At 39.4% G+C, this 16762-nt stretch overlaps 1 protein-coding gene across 3 annotated transcripts in view; it reads left to right on the forward strand.

Annotated features, from left to right (window-relative positions):
• The window catches only part of LOC134206234 (protein single-minded), a 131795-nt gene that overhangs the window by 12105 nt on the left and 102928 nt on the right, over positions 1–16762 (forward strand). For 2 of the 3 annotated variants that reach the window (XM_062681924.1, XM_062681926.1), the window contains exon 2: positions 4791–4934. The gene's annotated coding sequence lies outside the window, so the exon portion shown is untranslated. Of the gene's footprint in view, positions 1–4790; positions 4935–5072; positions 5133–16762 lie in introns of all 3 variants that reach the window. The other variant, XM_062681925.1, reaches the window with a different exon arrangement.

A 16762-nucleotide genomic window follows, 5' to 3' on the forward strand; every position in this document is an offset into this window, starting at 1 on the left:
AAAAAAGAATGCTCCGAAACACACAGCAGATTATTTGGAGAAAACAAAACCTTTCAGTTTGATGTGTCGCAAGCTGTTTTTCAGAACCAATTAAACGGCCACTTCCCTGGGGTCATAAGGTTCCCAGGGAACCCCCGGAAGTGGCCGATGTGCCCAGATGTTCTGCAAATGTCTTCTATTGTATTTGCGTTGCAAAATCATGGAGTTCGATGTGTCGAAAGCTGGGTTTCAGAGCCACTTACAAAATTACCACTTCCCTGAGGGCACCAGGTTCCCAGGGAACCTCCGGAAGTGGCCAATGCGCTCAGAAGTTCTTTAAATGTCTCCTATTGTATTTGCGTTGCAAAATCATGAAGTTCGATGTGTCACAAGCTGGATTTCAGAATCAATCAAAAAGTGACCACTTCCCTTGGGGCATCAGGTTCCCAGGGAACCTCCGGAAGTAGCCAATGTGGTCAGATGTTCTGCAAATGTCTTCAATTGTATTTGCGTTGCAAAATCATGATGTTTGTCGATGTGTCGCAAGCTGGGTTTCAGAACCACTTACAAAGCGACCACTTCCCTACCTCCGGAAGTGGCGAATGTACACAGATGCTCTGCAAATGCCTCCTAATGTATTTGTGTTGCGAAATTATGAAGTTTGATGTGTCGAAAGCTGGGTTTCAGAACTACTCAAAAAGTGACCACTTCCCTGAGGCCATCAGGTTCCCAGGGAACCTCCGGAAGTGGTGAATGTGCACAGATGCTCTGCAATTGTCTCCTATTGTATAAGTGTTGCTAAATCATGAAGTTCGATGTGTCGCAAGCTGGTATTCAGAACCACTTACAAAGTGACCACTTCCCTGAGGGCTTCAGGTTCCCAGACAACCTCCGGAAGTGGCGAATGTACACAGATGCTCTGCAAATGTCTTCTATTGTATTTGTGTGGCAAAATCATAAAGTTTGATGTGTCACAAGCTGGGTTTCAGAACAACTCAAAAAGTGACAACTTCCCTTGGGCATCCAGTTCCCAGGGAACTTCCGGAAGTGGCCAATGTGGTCAGATGTTCTGCAAATGTCTCCTATTGTATTTGCGTTGCGAAATCATGAAGTTTGATGTGTCGCAAGCTGGGTTTCAGAACCACTTACAAAGTGACCACTTCCCTGAGGGCTTCAGGTTCCCAGGGACCCTCCGGAAGTGGCGAATGTGCACATATGCTCTGCAAATGTCTTCTATTGTATTTTTGTGACAAAATCATGAAGTTTGATGTGTCGCAAGCTGGGTTTCAGAACAACTCAAATAGTGACCACTTCCCTTAGGGCATCAGGTTCCCAGGAAACCTCCAGAAGTGGCCAATGCGCTCAGAAGTTCTGTTAATGTCTCCTATTGTATTTGCGTTGAAAAATCATGAAGTTCGATGTGTCGCAAGCTGGGTTTCAGAATCAATCAAAAAGTGACCACTTCCCTTGGGGCATCAGGTTCCCAGGGAACCTCCGGAAGTGGCCAACGTGATCTGATGTTCTGCAAATGTCTTCTATTGTACTTGCGTTGCAAAACCATGGAGTTCGATGTGTCGAAAGCTGGGATTCAGAACCACTTACAAAGTGACCACTTCCCTGAGGGCACCAGGTTCCCAGGGAACCTCCGAAAGTGGCCAATGCGCTCAGAAGCTCTGCAAATGTCTCCTATTGTATTTGCGTTGCAAAATCATGAAGTTCGATGTGTCGCAAGCTTGGTTTCAGAACCACTCAAAAAGTGACCACTTCCCTTGGGGCACCAGGTTCCCAGGGAACCTCCGGAAGTGGCTAATGAGCTCAGATGCTCTGCGAATGTCTTCTATTGTATTTGTGTTGCAAAATCATGAAGTTTGATGTGTCACAAGCTGGGATTCAGAACAACTCAAAAAGTGACCACTTCCCTGGGGGAACCATGTTCCCGGAACATCTGTAACCGGATTTTTGAGGTCCAAACGTGCAGTTTCTATTCCCACTATTGCAAAATGATGAATAAAAACGATTGCATAATTATTGAGAGCATTTACTACTAGTTATCTACGATTAAAAGGAAGTTGACCTATTTTTGACCCCATTTGACCCTGTAGTTTGTAGTTTGACAGATCGACTTATTGAATAAGAGTCCAATTATGATTCATATTCAGCTATAAGATTATTTATGTTATGCATTGAGTGAGCCATATCTAACCAATCAAGGATGGCGCGGATGACAACGTTACCGGCGGATGATCAAATGACAGCAGTTCGAGACCCGATTTAGGAAAATTTTAAAATGATTATATGAAAATAGCAATTGCTTCAAAATACGTTCATTGGAGATCTTACTGATGTTACCTTCTATGCGTTATTATTTTCGAAGAATTCACATGTAGCTGAATTGAGGCTTAGTAAAATGCTTATTAAAGATTTAACGAATCAGTTAATAAAGTTGCTTTTCAAAATGGGATGTTGTAGTTGTATTACTTCGCCATAATTGTGTGAACAAAGCTTGAACAGAAGTTGTGATAAGAAATAGTACAGACATAATTCAACACAGCGCTGAATTAAATCATCACACTGATGTTAGTTCAACTAGTAAATGTTTGTTGGGATTAGCTTCTTTTGATCTCTAGCCAGGAAAGTATTTATTGGAGGGACTTTGAACTACACGATTCCCAATTTTATTTTTCTTGCAATGCGTAATACAATGGGAAGAATCTCTATACCTGTATATATTATAATTGTCGCAATAATACCTACATCTTTGCAATAGTACTCGATATGAACCCTGCTTACTCAAGGACAAGACCATACATTTTTTTTTTTAAAACAGGGTAACTTATTAGTGAGACTTTTACTTTTATGTAATGTTTTAAATAGCGCGACCGTGTCATGTACTCTTGGGAAAACATAACAAGAACTGTATCGATACCGATACTGCATTGCTTCTTAATGGTAATGGAGTAATTCGACATACACTTAAGCACTAAGGATACGGGGATTGCTAAAATAGATCTAATAACTGGTCGCAGTGGCACACCCGAACAGGAAAAAAAACTTATTAGTGAAATTTGAATTAAGTGAAACAAATGAAAAATGGTTAGAGCATTGCGGAAATGTTGACATTTTTTTTTATTCTAGAAACTTCCTAGTAGGAAGTTAGGAGTCATATTTATTGGAAAATAGTCATTTAAAACGACCCCTGTCTGATGAAATTGGTTAAGATCGGAGTGTACTGTGGAGTATGGCTTTCATAAGTCATAGGATGATTATCTTTAACCTTCTGTCTGTGCTCAAAAAAACTTACGTTGTCTGTGCTCTGGGGTCAAATTGACCCCAAGTTGAAATTACTATAACTTTTTTAATGTTTGGCCAATTTTGGATTTATGGGGCTGCTTCGAAAGATAATTTAATCATCTTTCAGGTCGTTACCAAAGATTGACTATTGGTGGGCGGGTACATCGCGGGGAGGGGTTTTAGTGAACAAGGGTATAAAACCAGTGATTTTTCATGATTATTTTACTTATATCCGAAAATCCTACCCATTTTGAACTGCACCTTTTTTAAAAAGGTTATGCAGGAAGGCATGTGCTCTGGCATGAGGCGTTGATAAGTTTAGAACTCGGCCGCCAGGTGGTGGTATATTTGAATTCATTCTTTTGGACTATTTAAGATATTCCGATATATCGAATTCTCCTCAGTGTAAATATTATTATCGCACAAATTCAAAAATTGGAAGACGTACTCATTATATTGAGCACCGCTTTGTAGTGCTAGACATCCTGAACAATGTTGCCGAATACAACTTGAGTGTAGGTATGAGGAATCTTAAGCTAAAGCAATATTTCATATATGCAAGAATATTGCAAGTACGCTAGCGCCGCCTATTTGTAAATTTCCTAATTATTTATTTCGTCACATGACAGTCTATTCCCACCAGACGAACTTTATTAAAGACGTCATCTTTACAAATTTCAAATTTGTGCGAAAAGAATATTTACAATGAGGAAAATTCCATATATCGGAATTACTTGAGTAGTCTAAATTAATCAATTCAAATATGCCGCCACCCAGCAACCAAGCTCTAAACTAATCAATGCCTCATATCAATGCACACGCCTTCCTGCATAACCTTTTTAAAAGGTGCAGTTCAAAATGGGTAGGATTTTCGGATATAAGTAAAATAAGCATGAAAAATCACTGTTTTTGTACCCTTTTTTACGAAAACCCACCCCCGCGATGTACCCGCCCACCTATAGTCAACCTTTGGCAACGACCTGAAAGATGATTAAATTATCTTTCGAAACAGCCCCAAAAATCCAAAATTGACCAACAATTAAAAAAGTTATAGCAATTTCCATTTGGGGTCAATTTGACCCCAGAACACAGACAACGTAAGTTTTTTGAAAAAAGTACACTGTAGCGCATATTTTCAAGATTTTTCAAATGAATTTGCACCTACGAGACAGATCTCGGCGAGTTTTACCAAACTACCAAAAATTAGGAGAATCGGTTGAAAATTTAAAAAATGGCAGCCACTCAAAGTGGCCTGGGGTCATATTGACCCCAGAGCACAGACAAAAGGTTAACGATAGGTTGGAAGTTTAAGTGGACATAAAAATACTTAGTCGCCCAGTAGTTATATCATAATAGGAGAATTTCTAATTATAACGTGATAATTTTATGACAAACCTTACTGTTCTGTAATACTCTCCTTGTACTTTCAAAATGCGATTATTTGAAGTTTGTGCATTCTGTTTATCATACTGTGTGACCCAGAAGAGAAATAAGTGAAATCATCTAATTCTATTCCACAGCCCGGAATTCAGTGTGTGCTCTGTTGCGACTTGTGATGTGATTCAAACCAACCGAGACGAAAACTCCACTGCATCGAGCACTCGGAAGGATTAAGATCGTTACGGATTTTCATAGCGCAACCACGACTCTACAAATTCTATAAGGTATTGTTCTAAAAGAATGAACTAACATTTTGTTCGGCACACATTTTTATTTCCTGAGTTTATGACACGTGATTTCGCTACTTCCGGGAATCTATTAACACAAATTGCACAATCCACTCTCTATGGCACCCGTGACAGGCTGTGCTGTGAATCCGCGAAACAGCAGCAAGTACAAAGTTGCCGCCCCCGTTCCCGCCGGTGAGTGAGTGTGTTGTGTGATTGATTTTCGTGTGTCCTTTCCAAATAGTAGATTATGTGTGACATTATTCACAACTAGTTAGTGCACCTCTTACTGATTAGTGTTATCCTATGGGGTAGGCATTTGTTTACACTGGGATCATCGGGATCGGCATCTGGGTCGTTTGTAATCCGAGCTAGTTACATCCTTCCGAAACGGTTTCGGGATCTGCGGCGGTGCCGCACCGCACAGAGAGATAGAAAGGATGTTTTGGAAGCAGATCAATGAGCAACGGAACAAGAGAACATAAATTTTGTTTTTGTAAAATAAAATGCCTCATTGATTTTTGACGGCTTCGGATGTTTTTGGTGCTCGGTCGGATGTGAATCAGGTCAAGGCAGACAGCTGACAAATAGCGAACGGATAATGTCGCGTGGGATGCTATTTTGAAGTTATGTTATGCTCATCTTTCAGGGTAGTCTACCGTAGCGACGGAAAACGAATGTTTTTTTGTCTTCCGAAATTAGGTAATTTTATAATTTTGCTAATCTTGATAAATTTGTACCGAGATTTGCTGAAAACAATCCATCCCGTTGAACTCACTGACTTAAATATATTTTTCGTCGCGTCGTTTTGTCGGCTGGTCCCAACGGTCTTGATGTGATAATATTACTATGTTTATTCAACAGTCAAATTACGTACGACCCAAGGGCACCACGCCGGAGGATAATGCTCCATTATTTAGCCATCGAATTTATGATCATACTCCGTCGGCGATCCGCCAGCTTCGCAAACAATAATGATCCGCTTTGTGTCAAATTTTTATTATTTATTTAGTTTTCCTTTTAAACCCAGTTTTGCTATTTAAAACCGATCATGTTGCGTCCACCAAAAGTAGGGTGTTTGCAGTACTTTCTCGCTTGCTGATAATAAAACTGATTTGCGTAAAGTTAATACCCATACGAGCTTGTAGAAAGCGAAGAATACCCTTTACAAGAGTGTTGTGAATGTTGTTTCTTTCTTGGAAGGAAAAAAAAATATGAGAATAAATGCTTTACCGTCCGAGACTAATCATAATTTTACGAGGAACACTTGCGCGTCGGTCATCGTCGCCCAAGTTTTATGGCCCTCCGTCGTCGTCGTCGTTTTCGTCATCATCGTTGACACAAAAGACGCCGGAGTTTGACATTTTAAACGTGGGCGCATAAGGCCCCTCGGTGACAAGTGATAGGGCCAGCATGTTTGTTCGCAAAGGGAGCTTAATTAGCTATTTCGCAGCGAGAGTGTCCCGCCCTTTTCGGTCGTGCAGTATGCGACGACGCAATAGTAGTGAGTGCGATGATTTGTGAATATTGGACACAAATGACCGGAAGCATCGTTCCTCGCATCATGTGACAAATGACTTAGCCAGTGGATCGTAAAACACTGGAAAGTGAAAGCAGGTGGAGTTATTCCAGAGAGACGGAATTGCTGCCGTACACAATGTTGCATGTCAACTCAGTCATAATCGTTATTGGGAATTTAAGAATTTGAAGTGTGGAGGAACGTATTAGATGACTTTCAATCAAGCGAGCGAAATCAAGTATAATCTACTGCGACTTGCAGATTACTTTACTTCATACACTTGATTCGGTTTACGCGCTTTGTTTTTGGCTGTTTCTGATCTTCGGTTGACCCCACGCCACGGAAAAATCCTCTAAATATCATCGAAAAATCAGGTGATATTTACAAATTTGTGGAAATTGAGGTAGACCGAGAAATTGACGAAATCCATCCGCGTAAAAAGCGATCCCAGTTGTAATCTTTTTAAAATTGCTTCATAGGAGGCGTGGACCATGCTGAGCAAATGGCGCCAATCAGAGTTTAAATCCAAAGGAGAATGAGAAAATCTCTCACTTATCATGTACTCTCGATAGGTAGCACACAGTGAGAGACGTTTTTCGATAGCTGTTACTATAATGATCTGATTCGGGCTACAACCCATGATTAATTTCTTTTAATAAGCCCCAATTGCGGGGGCACCGGTTCTGATGATGCATTTCAACTTGTTTTGCACAGCTGTGCGAAAAAATAAGGTCCCCAACATAAAATGAGCGAGAACAACGCGTTTTATCAAACCCTCTCGGTGAGGGTCTATCCGAATCATTTTTTTTCCAACTTGTATACAAGTGTGATAGTTTTATTTTCATGGCTTGTTATGTTTCGAAGAGGTTTTTGCCTCTCCTTTATCGTTGTTAATTATCTATTGAGTGCGATTTCTGCAAACCCTGGAATGTCGTAAGTGACAGATTATTGAGAAAAATTAAAACTTGCTCACCCGGTTCTATTTTAATTTGCTGTCCGAAGTTCGAGTTTATAATGCCCGAAATATGATTCAGTGCGTGCAAGTGTCCGTTCCAACAGGAGTCACACGTTTCCAGTGATACAGTTCTAAAGGGGGAAAAGTGATATGGGCCTTTTCACGAGACGTTTAAAAACAGCTGATTTCATCGTCAATTGACAGTTCTTCTATGAAAGTGACAGCTTCGGACTTGCAGGCCTGTTCAGCGGTTGTAAACAAGTGCAGTCTCGGCAGTGTCACATGAAAAGGCCTATTCCGTGTATAGTAGAAAATCGAAAACTTGTTTTCAATAAAATGAAATATCTGCAGTTATCAGATGTCGCAACTCATTTATGATCAGTGCGCATGATAGTACATCCATGCTTGCATGATGCGCACTACTAATGAAATATTTCAAATTGTCGCGACTCGCGTCGCAGCGTGAGTGCGCAATCGCGCGGTCCGGTTTGGTGGCGGCCCGACAATACTAAGTGTTCTGAGATGAAATAATATTAAACAGACATTCATGTGTTGTGGTGATCTTGATGTTTTGGATTTAGTTGTGTTCGAAAGGAAAAAGTTATTAGTTTGTACACAGATAGAAAAAGTTGTTGAAATTTACACGAAAAGTAATGCACATAAAGGGAACGCCAAAAAAGAGCGTAAATTTAAACGATATTATCGCCTGAATGTATGCGATTTCCATTGCATTATGTCAGTTTTTATTTGATTTATGCTATAGGAATTGACAAAATGCTATAGAAATTGCATACATTTAGGACATTCTTGTTGGAAAAGATTCAGGTCCGCCCGGAATAGTATAATTTTCCGCGTCTATATTTTTTACGCGCTAATTAGTTTTCAGCATTTTTTTCAGTCTAGTATTTTCTAAAAATCACGGCACACCAATTCTAATTTTCAGATTAACTGGGTAATTCCATTTTTTTTTCAAATATGCTTTACCACATATTGTTCAATCATACGATTCTTTTCGAAACATTAAAAATCATTTAAAGTCTTTCTGAATCTGAATATACAGGCAATTAGGCCGATTCAAATATTTAAACCCACCCCCCTGATTTTTTTGCCCAAAAATAATATTTTGAGGGGCAACAAAATAAAATTCAAATAATTTTGAGAGTTTTCAAAACATTCTTTAACTAACCCGAGGAGTTTTATTTTTATTTTTTTCATTTCAATATTATTTTCTTATCCCCCTCCTTCCGGAGACCAATCGACATAAAGTTCAATAAATATTTGTTACGGCCTTATTGAGTGTACTACTGTTTGCTCACGACGTAACTACAGCTATGCAAATATATGTATTTTTTTTTCGACAGTTTAGCTGCGATAAAAGCGCTGTAATCAGTGGCTTGCTCATCAAGATTAGTTTGGGAATGCATTCAATTACTCCAACAGATTGTTCAAAATAATACATTGAATTTATTTTGGGTTCCTGGGCACTGCGGAATTGAAGGTGATGAAAAAGCTGACTTGTTAGCGAGAAAAAGATCTTCCAAGCTATTCATAGGTCTAGAACCATTCTGTGGCATTTCGGAATGTACTCTTAAAATGGAACTAAAGAACTGGGAAAAACTGAAAAAAAAACGAGTAATACAAGGACAGCACGATAATCACGGAGATTTATTACAATGCAACAACAACTAAAAGGGTTTATGTATGTAAAGACTTATGTATCTTCAGTGGGCTAATAACAGGTCACTGTACCAGTAAATACTATTTAAAACAACTTGGAAAGCTGGAAGACGATATCTGTCGTTTCTGTAACATTGAGATTGAAACTTCGGAACATTTACTTTGTGATTGTTCAGCACATTTTCATAGGATGTTTGGATAACTTCTCCCAACAAGGCAATAAATTTCATTCGTTTAATTATACCTTACTGGGATAATAATCATAGTCAGTAAGTTCAAATCACTCTTCAATAGTGTTTTAGACTATCTGGATTATACTATACATTAAAAAGAGGTCCGTCACGATTGTTTAGCGTCATTTGGCCGAATTCCGTTTAGCCGAATAGTTGAAATACGTTTACTTATCAAATGCGTGAAGTGAGTAGTGAGGAGTAAGAGTGGTTTGTAGTGGAAAGCAAGAAGTGAGAAGTGATAAGTGAGTAGCAAGAAATACGGAGCAAGATTATCTTTAAATGAAGAATAAACAACGAAGAAGAAAGAAGGAAGAATAGAGAAGGAAGAATCAAAGAAGAAGAAGGAAAAAGGAAGAAAGAAAAGAGAAGAAGGCAAAAAGAAGAAGGAAGAAGGAAGAAGGAAGAAGGAAGAAGGAAGAAGAAGAAAATAGGAAAAAAGAAAGAAGGAAGAGAAGAGAAAAAAAAGGAAGAAGGAAGAAGGAAGAAAGGAGAAAAAAAAGAAGAAGGAAGAAGCAACAAGGAAGAAAAAGGGGGAAGAAGGAAGAAGGGTGAAGGAAGAATGAAAAAAAAGGACGAATGAAGAAGAATGAAGAAAGGAGAAAGAAGGAAGAAAGAAGAAGGAAAAAGAAAGGAGAGAGAAGAGAAAAGAAAGAAAGAAGAAAGAAGAAGGAATTAGGAATAAGGAAGAAGGAAGAAGGAAGAATGAAGAAGAAAGAAAGAGTATTAATAAGGAAGAATGAAGAAGGAAGAAGGAAGAAAGAGTAAGGAAGAAGGAAGAAAGGTAAGGAAGAAAGAAGAAAGAGTAAGGAAGAAGGAAAGAGAAAAGAAGAAGGAATAAGGGAAAAAGGGAGAAAAAAGAAAGAGGAAGGAAGAAGGAAGATTGAAGAAGAAGGAAGGAAAGAGAAGGAAAGAGGAAGAAAGAAAAACGAAGAAGAAAGAAGGAAGAAGGAAGGAGAGAGAAGTAAAAATAATGAAAGAAAAAGGAAGAAGGAAGAAAGAAGAAAGAAGGAGAGAGAAAGAAAAAGAATGAAAAAAAGGAAGAAGGAGGAACAAAAAAAAACATAAAGAAGAAGGAAGAAGGAAGAATGAAGCAGAAAGAAGAAGGAATAAGGAAGAAGGACGGATAAAGAAGGAAGGACGAAGAAGGAAGAAGGGAGAGGAAGGAGAAAGAATGGAGATGAAATGAGAAAGGAGAAAGACGGAATAAGGAAGAAGGACGAAAGAAGAGGGAAGATAGAAGAGAGAAAAAAGGATGAAGAAAGAATGACGAAGGAAGGAAGGGAGAAGGAAAAAAGAAGGAAGAAGAAAGAGTGAAGAAGTAAGAAGGTAAAACGAAGAAGGAATAATGAAGAAGGAATAATTAAAAAGAAAGAAAGAAGAAGGAAAAAGGGAGAAGGAAGAAGGAAGAAAGATGAAAGAAGAAAGAAGGAAGCAGGAAGAAGGAAGGAGAAATAATAAATAACAAAGAAGAATGAAGGAAGAAAGAGGGATGGAGAAGGGAGAAAGAGAAAAGGGTGGAGGGAGAAGGAAGAAGGAAGAAGGAAGAAAGACGAAGGACGAAGGAAGAAGCTCTCTGTTCTCAGTTCTCAGTACACTTTTCTCTTTCCACTTTTCACTTCTCACTTCCTACTTCTCATTACTCACTATTCACTACTCGTAATCTGAGGTCAAATTTTTTAACTTTTAGGCCAAACGGCATTCGGCCAAACGACATTCGGCCAAATGGCCTAACAACGTCACAATTGATCAAATATCTGGTCGCAGACAGAAAAAAAAGGATTGATCGGTTTCACTTCGTCGATGTTTTCATTTTACTAACGTAGTGAATCGCTGTAATTTGTCGAAGATTTAATAGTTTGGTGTGATGAAGGATAACTACCAATGAACCGACGTGTCACTGACGCTCTCTAATTGTCTCACGCTTTTTAACGGTCATTCACTTTTGCGGGCGATCGCTCCTGTCAAATGAGCTAAGACACAACTCCGCTGCAATGTTAATACACGTAGGCTGGTGGCTGAGCTATGAAAACTTCGCGAGCCATTATGGGGGTGGCGGTAGTGTTCGACGATTTTTCATCATGGCGTCGGGGGCAGCAAATTTTAATTATTTTCCATGGGGTGACACGTCGGCTCGTCGGTGGGATAACTGCCTCTGCACCAGGAAACAGTTGAGTTTTAAACGAAATATACCTAAAATCAATCAAAATAATGACACAGGATGAGCCGCACGTTATATTTGATTTTTTTGCAAAAGTGGTCCACCGACGCCGGATTCCGGATGCCCGCAAGATCATGCCCATGTGGCCAGGTTGATGCATATCAATTCCCGGAAGTCACTTTTAAACTCCTGGTCGCAAAATAATGAAAAATGGAGTGCGGTAAGCCTTTTTTTTTGCAAAATTGATCCACCGTGACCGGATTCCGGGTACCGTAAAACCATACCAATGAGGCCAGATTGGGCCATATGACCAATTCTCGGAAATTACTTTCGAACTCCTGATCACAAAATAAGAAGAAATTATGTATCGCAAGACATATTTGGAATTGTCGCAAAAGTGCTCCACCGGCCGGGTTCCGGATACCACAAGACCATGTCGGAAGTCACTTTCGAGCTCTTGTTAGCAAAACAATTAGAAATTATGTGTCGCAAACCATATTTTCGCAAAAATGGTTCACCAAGGGTGGATTTCGGATGCCTTAAACCATGCCAATGTGGCCAGATTGGGTCATATCAATTCTTGGAAGTCACTTCTTGAATTCCTGATCGCAAAATAATGAGAAATTATGTGAGATGCCCTCCTTTGCCGTGCGGCTACAAAGCAGAGTAGAGGGTGGCTGGGTTCGATTCCTGTTCCAGTCTAGGAAATTTTCGAGTTGGAAATTATCTCGACTTACCTGTCGAGATAATTTCCATAAAACATCACTACGGCTTAAACATAAAAGTATCATCGTGTTAGCCTCATGATATACGAATGCAAAAATGGTAACTTCGCTTAGTAAACTTGCAGGTAACTGTGGAAGTGCTTGATGAACACTGATCTGCAAGGCGGCAATGTCCCAGTGGAGGATATAATACCAATAAGAAGAAGATGTGAGACAAGCCAAATTTGGATTTTTTGCAAAAATGATCCACTGCCGTAAAACCATGCCAATGTGACCAGATTGTGTCATATGATCAATCCTCGGAAATTACTTTCGAACTCCTGATCACGAAATAAGAAGAAATTATGTATCGCAAGACATATTTGGAATTCTCACAAAAATGGTTCACTGGGACCGGATTCCGGATGCCATAAAACCAAGCACAACCGTAAAACCATGTCATATAAATTCTTGAAAATCACTTTCGAACTCCTGATCGCAAAATAATAACAAATGATGGGTCGCAAGCCATGTTTGGAATTTTTGCAAAAAGGTTCACCGGGACCGGATTCCGGATGTCCTTGAACCATAGTGATGTGGCCAGGTTAGGTCATTTCGATTCCCGGATGTCATTTTCCAACACATGATCGCAAATTAATGACATATGATGTGTGGCGACCCATATTTGTATTTTTATTTTCCATATGGCCATCACAGGATATGGTCCCTTATAGCCAGTTCCGGAAGGGTGGATAATCCCCAGACTGGTTAGAAGAAGTTCTATTACGGGTAGATGTCCGGTATACGCCGGAGATATGCCATTTTTAAGTTAATTTTGATCCCTCTCGTCAGGCGTATGCCGGATAAGGGATACAATTTTTCACTAAGAGACGTTTAGTAGAACCGAGAAGGCCTATAGGTGCTTGTTAAAACCATTAAAGGGATCAACAACTTCATGGGCCTGAAGGGAAATTTAGCGATGCTCGGATATATCACGTAGGAATTGGTTAATCGAGTAGATCAAATATTACGACGGTTGACGGTTTCCCAGTTGACCTTTCGGTACTTCACTCAGTAAAAAGTTACGCTTTTTCGTCATTAAGTTCTAAGTCTAACCACAACGCGCTGTACACCATAGTGATATCAATATCTACCGAGTTTTTTTTTGCTGTCGTCTATCACCTACACTGTCTGAGTTCGAGGGAAAAGCAAGCCATGTCATAAATTATGCATTTCGTCATTTTCAATCACCCGGGTTGTAAGATTCGTTCTTAAATTACCAGTTCGCAAGCAAAGAACGAACATCAGATCAATTTAACTACAACCTTTATTGCCAATTTTAGCTTACTTTTTGGGGGCTTTCATCCTTTGGTAAGTAATCTTCAGTCGAACGCGTCTTATAATGAAGTACGAGAGAAGTCAAAGCCAAGCCCTTTGTATCGTCTCGTTCACTTTGTTTAATCTTACAAAAATAAAACAACAATAACACGAGCCATTGTCGCCAAGATAAATGTACAACAGCAAACGAAAAAAAAACTGCTGACAAATACGAAACACAAGTTCGCAGCAAAAACCGTTCGAGACAAAGTAATTCAACGGCAAGACGAGTACAGCGCTGATGACGACGACGTCGTACAAGAGCTCGTTCACTCGCGTATTCAGGCACTGAGCTGAGGCTCTTCTGTCGGGTTCTGCAAGGCTTGTTGAGAGTGGGTGAATGCACCACCAGCTCAGCTCCCGGTTCAGTAGCCGCATAGCCGGACGTATGTATTATATTCGCTAATTAAGATGTTCCTCAATAATAATCGTTTACGCGACCAGACGATGAGATTGATGTAGAAATGGTAACTCGATACCGATTTGCTTCGCAGCCGAGTATATGTGCACTGGATGTGCGGGTGAAATTGTGCCGCGCTTATGGCGTGGAGGACTGTCATGTGATCCATTTGTATTGTTTGATAAATATTTGAACGCTGTAATGAGATATCAGTTTCTACGGGATTTCCAGAAGTGAAACTCCTACGCTTCTTTGTCGTCAGTTCTTGAGAAGATTCATTTAGTATAGCATAGAGATAGACTACCACAGAGCTAGGCTTAGCCTGTATCTCAGAAAGATGACACAGTTGTTTACGCTCCCCTGCCAATAACCGAAGAGTGCCCACAACCCAACGACTTCCTCTTCCTGCTGTGAGATTGCAGGGGCTTCATGACTATAAGTTTAAACAGTTTAATTATTTACGTCTCACTTAATTCTTTTTTTTTGTGAACCGGAAACATGTTAGTAGTCTTCCAGCATGAAGGAAAACGGCCACTTGAGATTGAAAGCCCAAACGGAATCAGAAGTGGGGATAGTAAACTTGAGATGTACTTCTTTAGGAATGCTGAAGGAACATCGCCAGGGCCAGGGTTCAATGATGACTTGAGCTGAGTAGCGGAAATGAATACCACATCAACGTTGATATCGATGTTATTGTTTATATCCTAAAGTGATTGCCCGGATACTAGGACATTATTCACTGCGAGGGATACTTTCGACTTTCGATTTGACGTATTAAGAACAACTTATTTTGTTATTAAACGCCAGAGTAATAAACATTGCGGACGGGAATCAGGAATGCTGCCAAAAATGGGGTTTCTCCCTATAATGTCTTCAACAGTAATGCAAACAAATCCAAGGATGAAGTGTTAGAAGCTTGGTCCGGTCCAGCATGTTCTCAAATCCAATTTATTACTGATTTTCTTGGCACTCTGGGAAAAATATTGTAAATTCATACAGAGGTAGGTATACTGCCAATGCTCGCATATTTGCAACACTCGCATTTGTACTAATTTTGAAGAAAGCCTGTGACTCAAAAATCCTGTGTTCCTAAAGCTCAATTTACTGCATCTAATACCACAACATTAAAATAGGCTTTACTGTCTTGTTTATCTGTGGTATACTGGAAATGATTGAGTTTATGAAGAGGATTAACAAACGATTTAATATATAACCCGTAACGCTGGGTAAACACTTTTACGTGGTAAGATCTACCACGGTTACATTGCCAGCTTATGAGGGTGTCGCTAAGTCGGTGGCCTCTCGTTAAGTAAGTACTACATCAACACTTCCTTCCTCTCCCTAGTTACGGTGAAGATGGGCGTGGCCAGGAGTAGTAATCCTCATGCTTTTGTTATTTTTGTTTAACACTGGAATCAAGGACCACTCCCCTTCTTGATTTCTGATTGAATTTTAGATGAGGATCTCTAAAACATGAGTAAAACATGAGTATCACTAGTGTCCAATCTACGAATTACACCGTAACAATGCTATGCTATGCTATTAACAAACGATTTACAAAATCAACCAAAATGCAAATGTTACAAATATGCGATTATGGGCAGTATATCAGTTTAACAAACATCTCTCTATATAAAAATGAATTCACATTTCTTCTGAGGTATGTTTATATATATATGAAAAGATGGAACGTTTTGTTGAGAAAGTTGAGTAAGTTTAAATATACTACGTTTTCATGAGTTCTGTAGAAAATCATTAAGCTCGCACTTAAATGGATCTAGAAGGCGACGCTGCAATCAACTAAACGATTGACAGTTATATCGAAAGAAAAACATCCGGAGCAAGATCGGGCAGGTTCAACTAGTCTATATAATAAAAAATGAAATGGTCTGTGTTCGTATCCGCATAACTCGGAAACGGCTGGATGGATTTTCTTCATTCCTTCAGCAAATATTTTTGTAATCGTTTCCGACGGGTTTATATGATATTTCCTCATGCAAAAAATCACGTGTAAGATTGAGTAAATCATAAAAAACTAAAATTAACATTTGTATGGAAATTTCGCATGAGTAGTTTACAATACACGCATTTTCGCCTACTATGCAGGACAACGTCTGCCGGGTCGACTAGTAGGTAATAAAAATAAGCAAGATGAATATAAAATAACAATCAGCAAGATTTTTTTAACATAAATACCGTGATTATCCATCCATGTCCAATTTCGGGCATATTCAAATTTCGGACTTCGGATTCGGACACTTCAATTTGGAAGATTTTTTGAAATATTTCATCGGAGTGTTTCATCAAGCCAGTTAGAAATAATTGCAATTAAATTATCCTCGGTATGGTGTAATCAGGTGTCCGAAGTTTGAATCGTTGTGTCCGAAATATGAATCCAATGTATGCTGCTGTTGGAGATCCGAATCAAACATCTAATTCGAATCTATGCAATAATTCGCACATATTAGGGCTCTAGTTCAAAGATGAGCACTATACTTTACTTTTGCAATGGCAAGGAGAAGGAATGATGATAAGAAATAAAGGTTAAGTTAAAAAATGACAATTTTCGCCTCAATTTTTACTCCTCACTACTTGGTCCTCCTACTTCTTAGTTCTCACTTCACTCTTCTCACTTTTCTCTAGGTTTTGAACTTCTCACTTCTCACCATTGACTTCGCACTTCCCCTTCTCACTTTTCACTTCTTACTTCGCATTTCTCACTTCTCACTTTTCACTTCTCACTTTTGTGTTCTAATTTTTTACCGTTCACTTCTCACTTCACTTCTCACATCTCAATTCTTT

The sequence above is a fragment of the Armigeres subalbatus genome, chromosome 1, assembly GCF_024139115.2.
Source record: "Armigeres subalbatus isolate Guangzhou_Male chromosome 1, GZ_Asu_2, whole genome shotgun sequence".
Lineage (NCBI taxonomy): Eukaryota > Metazoa > Arthropoda > Insecta > Diptera > Culicidae > Armigeres > Armigeres subalbatus.